We start from the raw sequence: 14,049 nt of genomic DNA on the forward strand, positions 1-14,049 counted from the left end.
CGTTGTTGTTAGGGATCCTTAGGATGACTAGTCTCCTTTTCTCTTGTATTTTTATTTGGTTTATGAAATTATACTCAGTGTAATCCATCCAATTATATAAAAAAAGGGATTTTTGGTCATATTAAATTGTTGCAATTATTGTTATATATATATATATATATATATATATGAAAATAATATAGTAAGTTCCTTGAAAAATAAAAACCAATAAACAAACATTGCATGCATCATTTCCATAAGCAGGTTTCTCTTTCTCCAGATGTCTCATTGGTGTTTCTTTTGTGCTTCAGCCAAGCTGACTCATCGGTACAACACTCGCGCCAATCATCTGACAATCATGGAACATCTTGAGCAAGAGAATAGAGATCTGAAGGACGAGATCATCCGCCTAACTTCCATGATGGAGTTAGTTCTAGCCGCTCAGAGCCAGTCTTCTCCAACACCTGCAACTCCTCCTCCTCAGAGGACTGTTATTTCATAGGTGGCTACTTCTACCATGCCTGCTGCTACCGCTCATTTTGCGCCTGCCATGCTTGCCGGATTCCCGTGGGGTATGCTGCCGAACTTCATGCCTGAAGGCTTTGCACCTACTTTTTCTTCCATGCCGACATCTAGCCCGGTCATGTCTGTGCCGCTTCCCGTTGTGCACACCTTACCTCGTGTGGAGGATATCATTTACCATTCCGAGCCATCTGAGGGCCCATATGTTTATGAGAAAATGGACGAAATGAAGGATCAATTTCTTGAGTTGCGCAAGCATATGAAAACGTTGAGAGGTAAGGACTTGTTTGGGAAAAGTGCTGCTGAGTTATGTCTGGTGCCAAATGTGAAGATTCCGGTGAAATTCAAAGTGCCTGACTTTGAAAAATACAGAGCAAAATCATGTCCACTCAGTCATTTGGTGATGTATGCCCGCAAAATGTCTACCCAAACTGATAATGAACAGCTGTTAATCCACTACTTCGAAGACAATCTGACAGGTGTTGCGCTCAGATGGTATATGGGGTTGGACAACGCAAGCATCCACACTTTCAACGATTTGGGAGAAGCTTTTGTCAAGCAGTATAAGTATAATGTGGATATGGCACCTGATAGAGACCAGTTGAGGTCTATGTCTCAGAAGGATAAGGATACATTCAAAGAATATGCGCAGAGGTGGAGAGAATTAGCTGCTCAGATCACCCCTCCTTCAGAAGAGAAGGAGATGACCAAGATCTTTTTGAAGACCCTGATTTCATTTTACTATGAACGCATGATTGCCAGTGCCCCAGTGACTTTACCGAAATGGTAAACATGGGGATGAGGCTTGAAGAAGGTGTCCGAGAAGGACGATTGTCAAAGGAGGAAGCATCATCAAGTAAGAGATATGGCAGCAGTTTCAGCAAGAAGAAGGAGAGTGAAGCTAATGCAATCTCCAGTGGGAGGCAGAGGAGGCCTCAGATTAGAAAGAGTCAACCATCCCGTCAACACCATCATCAAGTATCCTCAGTAATTCCAGTATTTTCGAACAATCATTCAACACCAATTCAACAACAACAACAACGTCAACAGCAACAACCACAACAACGAACAAACACATACAATAACAACAATACCAGCAATCATCAACAAACTTTCGATAGGAAGAAGGTCTATTTCGACCCGATTCCTATGACTTATGCAGAATTTTATCCATCTTTGGTTCTCAAGAACCTACTCCAACCGAGAAACCCGCCACAAATTCCAAAACCACTTCCATGATGGTATAAACCTGAACTCCGTTGTGATTTTCATCAAGGGGCACCCGAACATGACATTGAGAACTGCTATCCGCTCAAGTAAGAAGTTCAGAAGCTGATAAAGAGCAGAATGATATCCTTTGAGGATCGTGCGCCGAACGTGAAAGCAAATCCACTTCCCACTAATGGGAATTCTTCTGTTAACATGGTGGATGGTTGTCCCGGAGAGTTTAAAGTGTTTGATGTCCGTTTCATCTGGAGGTCCTTAGTGGCAATGCACAAGGCCATTTGTATGGTGAGTGATTGTGAGCATGACCATGACGGTTATGCTATCTGCAGTGTCACCCCGATGGGTTGTGTGGTAGTGAAAAGAGACGTCTAGCGGTTGATGGATGAAGGCATTATCCAAATTGTTCAATCCCGTCATGTAGATGACGATGTGAATGTTATAGTGCTCATTTTCAAGAATCTGGAAAGAGTAGTCATTCAGTACGATATCAGTAATAGTAACAGCAACAGTCAAAGATCGGTATCATCGTTGGTCATACGGTTAGCGGGTCTAATCCCGTATTCATCCGATAAATTTGTTCTTTATTAGTACAATGCGACGATGTTGAAAGATGGTCAAGAAGTTCCATTGCCGATGACCAGTTCTGTAGTGAGTATTGTTGATGTTACTAAGGTGACCCGTAGTGGTCGAGTGTTTGGGTCGGTGTTCCCAAAAGGTAAGGAAGAATTGTAGCGGTAAATTCATGATCATCAGGCTATGGATAAGTTAGACTTCAAATAACAAGAGTCGCCACCGCGCTTTTATTGTTTCCAAGGGAAACGGGAAAAAGTACGAACAAAACCCAAAAGTAAGAAGTTTTCAAATCAAAACTAATAAAATGTCAGAGATTACAGGTAAGGGGGTTGGTTACACTGAGGGAAGGTGTTAGCACCCAAAGTGTCTTAGGTACTCCTAGGGAGCCCTTTTTGTGTGCATATGTATTTGGTACAAAAATTATGTTTACAAACAAATAGAATGGGCGATGAGAAAAGAATTCATTAATTATATTTTTGTGTTTGACAAAACCTTCAGACTTGTGCCTACGTACCAACACAAAAATGAGGGATCAAAACCTCGTAGTTCGTGATACAAATTTCAAAGTATGCATTGCTTTTAACAAAATTTAAATTTGAAAGGCACAAAGGCCTAAAAATGGTTTGAATGAGTTAGTTCATTTTTGGCTTTTTGAAAGTTTATGTCAAGTATAGTTAAGTTTATTTACAAGTTTGATTTAAGAAAAGAAGTTTGAAAATGCAATTGCATAAGGCCAAAAATTTCTAGTTTGCAAAGTGGTCAAAGTTTATAACAAAACAAGTTCAAACTAAGAAATTTTTTAAAAAGGAGGAAGAGATTTTGAAATTTAAGAAATAGGGAGAAGATGAAGAGACTAATCCTATGCACAAAATTAAAAGTTAAGGGTTGAAAAGATCTGACCAATGGGTAGTAATCCAATAGGCAAGAATGTCAACAGAAACCCAAATTCCCTTGGACATTTAGAATCAAGCAACACACAAATGCACAATTATATTATCTTGAAGAGCAATGCATCAAATAAAGATAGCCATATCCAAGATTTAGCCACTCCATGATCTTCTTCAAATTAGCCCATGTAACAGATGAATTCTACAAGTTAGAGATTCAAAATAACAGCTTCACAATGATCATGTTGTAGATAAACTCAGAGGGATCTTGAATGATGTATCAGATGAAGTTCAAATTGCAAGCACCTGGTTTCATAAAAGTTGGCATTGGCCAAGTCCTTTAGCATAGGAATGTTGCCTAAATTCTAAGTCCATTTGTCCAAGATCAAGTCAACTGTCCACACAAAAGTTTTTTAGGGTTTTTGTTGTTATTATGTACATTAATGGTCAAAGACCACACAAACAAACAAAGTATACACAAGATGGAATATATCACACAATATGGTCCAAGTGGACAAAGTGAAAATTGCATTAACATAAACAATTAGAATGGTATGAATAATGGCAAATGAATAAAGACTAAAATTAAATGACATTAAAGTAAATGGCTTGAAATTAAAAGTTAGTTATTAATGAGTTAGAAGTTAGTATTGTTTTTCTTTTGCTTTTCATTTTTTAAGTCATTCTTTGGAGAATACTCAACCCACTTATCACAAGCATGGATCCTTGAGCCAAGACATCTTCCAAAGGAAGGAAAAAAGACCAAGTCTCCACACAATACCATGAAAGAGAGGAGACTTACAATCTCACTAACTAGAATATTATGCCTTTTGTGTCACAAATTTAGCGCTATGTTAAGCAATCGTAATTGGACGTATGTAGAAGTCATAACTATTTGAGACCGGGCAATAGAATTTTGGTGTTAATGCATGTTAGAGACACAGTATAATGGACTATGCTCATGAAACATACCAGACACAAAAAGAATATGCAAAAGAGGTGGCCTAATCTCATCCATACTTATGTTGATTTTTCAATCAACTAGCCTTAGGACTTTGAGATATCATAGGCCAAAAGAGATGAATGCATAAAGAAGGGGAATGAGATGAAGAGGGAGGGGAATGGATCAAAACTCAAATTGGTCAAAGTAGGACTTTTACCAAATTAATATCATCCATTCATTTTGGGAGATGGAATGTACATTCCATCAATCCCCTAAATCCAATGATATTAACTTGACAAAGTCAAATCAAACTTGACCAAGGCCCAACAACAAGAGTCAAACTCAAACAAGTCATCACAAATGGTCAACACAATTAATTGGCATTTATTCAAATTAAAAAGACTAAAATAATACATTTAAATTAAATATGGTTTGTCAAATTCCTAAAACCTCATCAAAACACCAAAGAAATGGCCATGAGATTTATCATAGGTCAAATAAGGTCAAAGGACCTTGGAGAAAAAAATTCAGAATTTTTAAAGACTTAAAATTATTTTTAAACAATTAAAAACAAACACAAAATCAATTAAATCATGAAAAATATTAATAATGATCCAAAAAATAATTTTAATTCAAAATATGAAAGAGGAAATTATTTGAAAATTTTTGGTGAAACTCTCATATTTTTTAGATCAATATCTAAATCAATATGAATTAATGAAAATAAAAGGATTAAAATGAAAATCAGAAAATAGCAAAAAACATGGACTACTTGATCTGCCTCATTAATTGAGGTGGCAGATCAAGTGGTGGAGAACACGCGTTCCATGGTACACGCTAGTCAACTCATCCACACGCCTGGTATTCACAATGAGCGCTCCAGATTAAAACGTTTTAAAACAAATCAATGGCTCTGAACACTTCCAGCTCATCGCCGGAGTCCAAAGGCCGGTCATCTTCTCTGATGACCCTGGTCGGACTGGTTCGATCATCACCACATCAAAAATTACAAAAAAGGACATGATCTGAAAGATAAAATAGTGTAGATCACGAATATCACCTCAATTTTAACTAACTCCACATATATAAAAATATATGAGGAGTTGAATTTTAAGGTTCATCAACTGAGTTGCTTCAATTTGACCTCTAAGAAACTCAATCTTCTTGCCTACATTGGTAGGACTTCAGACAACCAAAGATCCAAAAGAATTGAGTAGAATTGAGTGAGAATCGAAGAGATGAAGTTTTCTGAAAATTACCTTCAATGCTATGCAGTTCTTGATGTTGCTTGCCCCAAACACGATCTGATCACACTTAAGAAGCTAGCAGGAAGTGATTAGAGAGGTTGCAAGGCTTTGGATCCTGGAGTTCTTGAATCTCCAAGTTGAGATTCAAACTCAAATTTCAAATTGAAATTTCTCAGGTTTTCCTTTAGAATGAGAGGGTTACAATGGGGGGCAAAGCTGGTGCACAAAGTGTTGTTCAAATAAGTTCAGAGGCCTTCTATTTATAGCCAAAGGGAATGATATTTTCACACTTCAAAAATTTGTCCAAAATTGGCAATGTGGATGGCACGAGTGCATGGGCATGTACAAGCCCATGATGCAATGCGTTAAGGTCCAAAATGATTCCAATTCAAGTCTAAATGAAGCTTGAATGGCAAGGCATTGTGAACTGAAATTTGTGCAATTGATTCTTTCCAATGATGCAGCCTTGTTAAAGCCATGCGTAGACCTAGCAATATTTGTCCAAAATGCATGAACTTGGGTTCTTTGGAAAGCATGGATCAAGGGGAACAAGTTTAATGTTCAACACTTTTTCATTTGGAGCTTAGAACATGGATAATTTTGAGGTGGAAGTTTGAAAATTTCAACATGTTGAAAAATTTTCTAAGTGTCAAGCCATATACCTCAATATTCCACCTTACTTAACTTTTAATGTGAGCTTCAAATGAGAAACATGTATTCATAAAAGTTGTAGATATTTCAAAGACCTTCAAAATGGTCACCAATTTCATGTCATTTGGTTTTAGAATGATAGAGTTATGCATTTCTTGAAGTTTAGAAAAATCACTTGTTCAATGGTATAGGTAAAAAATGACCTATAATGTAACCTCATATCACATGCTCATAAAAGTTGAATTATCTCTCACTCCAAACATAAAAGTTTAATTAGAAATATAGAATTTGATTATGAAACCATGAAATATTTCATCTCATAAAAATTGAGCAAGTTATGGCCTTGGGAAGTTGACTTTCAAATTAGGGTTTAGACAAAATGATCTATAATGTCTCAATATAGAAAATGATTTTCCAAGCAAAACTATCTCTAGGTCTCAACATCAAAGTTGTTTGGAATGTCATTTAGAGTAACTTGGCTCTTGGAATCATTTTCATATGGTGAAAATTGTAGGAGATAGGGTCTAGGTAGACCCATATTTGATCAGATGAATTCATCAGGCCAACCACCATCAACCAACTTGCTAACCTTCAATTATTTTGACTTTATTGGCTCATGGTAGATCATATATGCATAAGATGATGAATTTTGGAGTGTCCCTTGAGAAATTTGATCAATTGGTGAGATATCTTGTTGGAGAAGTTACTCAAGATACTCAGTCAAACTAGGGTTTCCAAGGAAAATCACCTTCAAACTCTTGAAGAACACTTGATCAATATAACATGTAAGAATCAATGGAACTCATATATGATGCTCATAACCATTATTGGATCAATTCATGGTTGTGCTCTTTATCATGAAGGTCTCAAACCCTAGATATGAACTAGATAGATCAATGGAGATCATGCCCTACCTACAAAGGAGTTAGGAAAATGCAAAGATATATTTTTGGTATTTTGGTTAGTATAAAATACAAGTATGATACAGTCACATAGTTCTTGGTGATCTCTTCCAAAATAAACCCAATGAAAGAGGGGTAAGGAGGATGCCAAGGTATGATCCCAATGCTAATGCTTATGATGAAATTGCATGAGGGATCTTAGGGTCAAAATTGGGGTCTTACAAGAATCAACTGTCAATAAGGAGGTGGAAGTGCCTGCTGTAGCGGGGTATTCGCTACCATTGGAGATATTGACTAAATCCAAGGTAAACCATACAAGTCGAGTCACCACCGCACTTTTATTTATCCAAAGGAATGGTTAGAAAGCGAACAAAAACCTAAAAGTTTAATCGAATCAAAAACTAGTAAAAATGTCAGAGATCTGGGTAAGGGGGTTGGTTATGCAATGGGAAGGTTTTAAGCACCCAAAACATCCTAGGTACTCCTAGGGAGCCCTTTTCATATTTGTTGTAAGGTTCGTATTTTGTGAAAATTTATTTGTGCAAACATGATTGAAGAGATGAGAAGAGAATGTACAAGTTTATTTACATTTTTTTTGTGTTTGAATGGATAAACCCATTGCCTGCGTACCATCTTAAAAAGATTAGGATCAAAACCTCGTAGTTCGGGGTAAAAATCTCAAAATGAGTTAGTGGATGGATTGGTCCAAAAGCCTTAAGGTCTTTTGTTATCCAAGGGAGAAAACTCAACCCAAAACCACAAATCCGCCATGTGAGGATAGCTTCAACATGCTAGTGAGGGGTTAACCCTATAATAAGCATGGAAGACTCATTGTCCATCACTAAGGATATAGGTGAGTATTATATCTACCTCAAGGATAACTCAAACCTAATAGCTAAAGGTTATGGAAAATTTGATTAAGAAAGTGGCCATTGAAACCACAAAAAGACATTTGAATGGGTTATATTTACCAATGAAAGTATTTACAAAATGGTCAAAGTGGATTAAATGATTCAATTCAAAATAAGTATTACGAAAAGAGAGTTTGAAAATCAAAAGCATAAGGCTTAGGTTTCTAATGTTTGAAAAGAAGTGTTAAATGTTTGCACAAATTTTTTGACTTGGGTTAGAGTGGAGAAGAAGAAAGGATAAAGTCCTAAGCATACAAGAGGTGAGGGATAAGAAACAAAACCACAAAAGGAGTTCCTCTCTTGAGATCATATTGATGATCCAAGTAGCTCCCATCCTTTGGAATAAGCAATCACAAGCATAAATTCAAGCAATCAACAATTAATTCTTGGACAAGGCTCCTCAATGTGTCTTGGATTCCTCTCTCTTAGAAGCTCATGGAAATGGTTCCTCAATGTGGCTCAAAGTTGGAATTCCTAGCACAAGAAAACACACATATCAAAATGTTCTATTATCAATCAAAGAATGGACAAGAGGGAGTTTAGAATATGGTCCTTTCAAAGTTCATCTTCAAGCTTTAAGAATTCTAAAGGCATGAGGCCTAGTAGCTCTTTGACATTTAAGCACTCTAAAGGCATGAGGCCTAGTTGCTCTTCAAACTCCATTAGCTTGGGTAAAGTCCTAAAGTCTAAGTCCATTTTGTCCAATTCTTTGCAATTGGTTCACAACAAACAAAACAACACAAGCACAAATGATATATACACAATTATATGCTCAAGTGAGCAAAAGGCAAATGGCATTAACATAAACATGTGCTTTAATGAGCAAAGGAAAAAGCAAATGAATAATATGTGCAAGAATAGTAAATTGCATAAATGTAAAGTGCAAAAAGTAAATGTTAATGGTTAATAGTTAGTAGTTAGTGTGCCATAAGGCAAATTTAGCGCTATGTTAAGCAATCGTAATTGGACTTATGTAGAAGTCACAACTATCTGAGGCCGGTCAATAATAATGTAGGCAACAACACAAGTTAGAAGTCTTGATTAGTGAACCAAGTTCCAACAACTTGCCATGCCAAAAAGAAAAAGAGAATTGATCTTGTATTGGTTTAAGTCCTTTTCATGATTTAGGAAACAACCTATCCTTAATGCAAAGCCATTCACTTGATCAATTGATCAAGATGAATTAGATTTGGATCAAGGAAGATTAAGTCTCCCTAATCAATGCTAACTTATCAACCTTCAACTCATTGATCAAAAAGAAGAAAGAAGAAGAAGAAGAAGAAGGAGATGAATAATGGGAAATGGAAATGGAACAATTAAAGTGCATTAAATGAAATCAAATGTACCAATCAACATGTGTTGACCAATGACATTGAGAATCATGGTCAAACAATCAAAAACAGAATTGAGATGAAGACTGGAAGTCAAGAAATGAACAAAATATTTTTGCCATTTTTTAATATTAAAAATAAACTTGAATTAAAAAATAAAAGAAAGGTCAAACTTCAAAATCACTTCAAATCAACTTTGAAAAGTCCAAGTGATTTATCCTAAGTTCAACAAGGTCAAACAAAGTTTGACAAAAAATTTCAGCATTTTTAAAAGTCAGAAACTATTTTTAATCAATTAAAAATGAATAAAAATAACCTAATTGAACTAAAATCTCAAATAAATCTCAAATCCACTAAAAAATTGATGAGAATATTTTTCATAGATCCATCATCATTCAAATAGGTTAGAAAAATATTTTTGTATTTTTTGAATATCAAAAACTATTTAAAATGAATTAAAAATAACCAGAAAAGAGAAAATTCACAAAAAATTTCAAATGACAAAATAAAAAATATTTAAAATCATTTTTAAAAACTAGAATTAAAATGGAGAAGAATGCAACTGGTCCCATATTTTTTGGATTTAAAATAAAAAAGTTATGAATTTTTGAAAATAATGGAAATAAAAGAAATTAAAACAGAAATTAGAAAAATCAAAGAAACAAGGAGCGTTGGATTGAATCTCATTAATTGACGTGGCGCATCAGAGGGTTGGGAGATGCGCGCGCATGGTGATCTTGAGTCAACAGCATCACACATGGCATTAAATTAAGTCAATCAAATGGAGCGCTGAGATTAGATCAGAGTTCAAGGATCCAATGGCCATGGACTCATCCACGTGGGGACGGTGGTGGAAACCACCGTCTTCTCCGGTGAGACTCACCGTCCGGCCAGAATTTGCAGGTTTTTAAAACTCAATTAAAATGCACGATCCATACATCATTGAAAAGCTGGGGTGATGTACATCACCCCTGTACCATTGGTTTCTCCTCTAGATCCTCATAGAGAGAGAAGTCAGAGAGAGAAAATCATGGTGTTCATGCTGAACTTCATGGATTTCAACAATTGAGCACTCAAAACAATTGCCTCTATGAAGAGGACTTCAGACAACACAATAGCCAAGCAAATGGATCAAGAAATAGTGAGTTTCGAAGAAAAAACCAGTTGAAGAGAACCTTTGAATTGTGGAGATCTGAGCTTGTTTCCTTGCTTCCTTTGGCCAAACAGAAGTTCAATGGATTATATGAGAGAGGTCTAGGAACTTTGGATCTAGAATTTCAATCGAGGAGATCAAAATTCAGATCTGAAATTTGAGAGAAAATTGAGATTGCTCCTTTAGTGATGGCTAGGTTTTGATTTCTGCAGCATTTCAGGTTGATTCATGGATGGAAATTGAATGAAATGGTGCTTCTATTTATAGATGGAGAGGCAAGGCAAGGGTGATCAAACTCATGTGCATGAAATTGGATCCTCCATGCATGGGCCTGTACAAGCGAATGGAGGGCCCAAAAGCTAATGGAAATGGATGCTGATATCACATGAAGTTGAATTGGACGTGTAAGATTGATGGAATTGGCTTGTGTAATAAGTTTTCACGTGGTTTCCAAAAATGCACATAAACCTTCCCTTCTTCGAAAATGCCTGTTATCAAAATGAAACATGGCCTTGTGGGTAATGGTTGGAAAGGTTTTGACATAAGGAACAAATGTTATGTTGGACCAAAACTCATTTGGAGTGTGGAAATTAGTGAATTTTGAATTTAAAGTGTAAGGTGCAAAACATGTAAAGGTAAGGTTTCCAAATTTGGCCAATGTCCAACCCCCTCTGTTTTGATGATGCAAATCTTAAATGGAAAAACCTCCAACATCAAAGTTGTAGATATTTTCGAGACAATTAAAATGGACTTAAATTTTGCATCATTTGAATTTTTGATGAGAGAGTTATGGGCACTTGAAGTTGGACTTTTTTGCCTTTCAATGCATTTGGTCCAAAGTGACCTATAATGTTTTTCATTATCACATGTATTTCCTTTGCGATTTTGAAATTTTGTTCAACATAACATTTGAAGTAGACATCGTAAGCTTTCCAATGCATTTGATCCCACCTCAAAAGCATACAAAATGAATGAGTTATGTTCTTGGGAAGTTGACCCTAAATTAGGGTTTTAGTCAAAATGACCTATAATGTTTTGGAATGGATGATGACCTTCCAAGCTTCAAATCAATTTTTGATGAACATGAAAGTTGTTCATATTGTTCTTAAGAACATGTTTACTTTTGGAATCATCTCCATTTGATCAACACATAAAACGTTAGGTCTCAGTGCATTTCAAAATAGTTAGATGAATTGATTGATCAACTTCTCAAGTCCACAACCCATATCTTGATGAATTGATGATTGAGGATACTCAAATAAGTTCAAATATGCATGAAATGATGAATTAAGGAACTTCCCTTGATTGCATTTGACCATGGGCTGAGGTTGCTTCAAGAGTAAGGCATTGTGGTACACGGATGAATTAGGGTTTCCTTGAGAAGCAATCCCTCAAACCCTTTGACTTGCTTTGATCAAAATGATGAATTGAGATACTTGGGAGGCATATTTGATGGACGAGAGCTTTGGCAACCATTACCATGCTTGCTTTCATCTTCATTTGGCCATATCTCTGCACAAAGGATCTCCTTGAAGCTCTTGACCTTGTGATTGCTCAAGCTACAAACAAGAAATGTTATTGACATATTTTTGTGCTTTTGGTTAGTAGACAAAATAAGAAAAGCAATGATATACAATTCAAGCATGCTTGGTGATCTCAAACTACTCACAAGGAGTCTCACCCAAAGGCAAAGGGAACCAAGATGCACATGATCCTTGAGGCTTTGCAAATGCAATGTTATGATGCCATGAGGGATCTTAGGGTCAAAATTGGGGTCTTACAGATGCCCCTATTTAAGGTCATTCTAGCCGGAGAAGTGAAGGTTAAAATCTTCGTCTCGACGAGGTAGAATGGGCTTAAATAATAACAAAGAGACGAATTTTGGTCCCTAAGAGACCTCATGATGCAAATGTATGTATGCAAAAGGTAATACTCTGTGGAGATATGTGTCCACAAAGAAGAAAAGAAATCAGGAGACACTGACAATCCATATGAGTGATTCACTCCATGGGACAGAGACCCAGGGGACTCTTATGGGGATAAGGAAGGGATAAAACGCGTGAGCAGGGCACGACTCAAAGCTTGGGGAGCAGAATTCCAAAGGGAATAAATCAATTGGAAAGACCCGAGCTGACTCAAAGGCGCATGTATTGGGGAATATGCCAATACAGTAGGAATTATCCATAACGGATACTTCGGATAAAAATCCGGACTCAGATGGGGACAATCCACTAAGGGACTGCGCTGGGGAAAACCCAAACAAAACCCTCTTGGGGAAGCAATGGGATGAGGTATTATCGGTTACTGGGTAATAAGCTCAAAGAGACATGTGATCTGAACACCGGTACAAGGGTGAGAGACCAACATGCTCGGGAGGAATGAATATCTAAGACCGGTATAAGGGTGAGAGATATCAAACATCCGAAATCATCTGAGGAAGACCTAAAAAAGGTATACTTCAGCTCAGGAAAATCTGACTCCACAGGAGGACAAAAGGTCATAATAGGGAGTAGAAGGAAGGAACACCAGGGATACCAGTTTTTGGGCATATAATAGGTGACTAACCAAAGCGTGAATTGGGGAATATTCCCAAGACACTCATCATCCAAAAGAGGGCTAAAAGCAAACTCGATTACAGGATGAACATTCGATTCCGCAAGGAGGTACGAATCTTACTCAACTGGGGAAGAACAAAAGGCTTCGACCAAAGAGTGCATGAGATATATCATCTATTACCGTCAGAACGTAGATAACATACTCGCATGGAAGATTATCCACAACCGGTTACTGGGTTAATAAAGGATAAATCGACCGAAAAGAAAGGCATCGGGATACCGAAACTGGGTATATAATGATGACCAATCCAGGAGAGAAACAATCGTTACCAACAACAAAGGGTAGACGAGAGATGACCTGCCGGGGATAAATTGCTTAATCAGAGCAATTATCCAAAAGATGAGGGGATATCAATACCGAATATTGGATAAAGATAACCGTCAAGGAGGGGATTACATCTACCGGATACTGGATAGAAAACCACAGAGAAGTAATCGTCACCGATTAAGGATGAGCAAAACAGTTACTCTGCAAAGGGGATACAAATAGGGTTTACAACTACCGGTATAAGGGTAGAAAACCACAGACTCCGCCGGGGATGAGATGAACGATTACTGGTTATTGAGCAACCATTCATTTACATCACAGGGGAGTGCAAGAAACAGCCAAAAGAGGCCAATCTAGGATCAAGCTAGATAGGCACGCTGAAACAAAACCTGTCCCTATGAGGATATAACTCAACGGGGAACTCCATCCCAATATATGTGTTGGGAGGAAACAGAAACAACCATCGTCCACGAGGGTATAACTCAGTGGGGAATATGGGAGGAAAGATAAATACTTTCTGCTTATGGGGCCGACTCTACATGGGGAGATCAAACACCAGCATCTGCTTGAGGAAACATAATACCCTCAAACAAGAGAATAGCAAACAGAGATATATGGTAAATAATGCGTCATGAATACTTGAATGCTATCAACATGCACATATGCATGGTTTATGTATGATGAATGCTGACAAACAGACATTTCTAACACAAACAGGTCCAACGAACAAGTACACACACGTCCGGTACTACATCTTGAGAGAGATAAAACCAAGCCTACTGGAGGACAACTAGTTAAGATCTCTGTAGGGGAACCAGACTACTGCTAGGAGAAAAGGAT

This window comes from Lathyrus oleraceus, chromosome 6, assembly GCF_024323335.1.
Source record: "Lathyrus oleraceus cultivar Zhongwan6 chromosome 6, CAAS_Psat_ZW6_1.0, whole genome shotgun sequence".
NCBI classification, from domain to species: domain Eukaryota; kingdom Viridiplantae; phylum Streptophyta; class Magnoliopsida; order Fabales; family Fabaceae; genus Lathyrus; species Lathyrus oleraceus.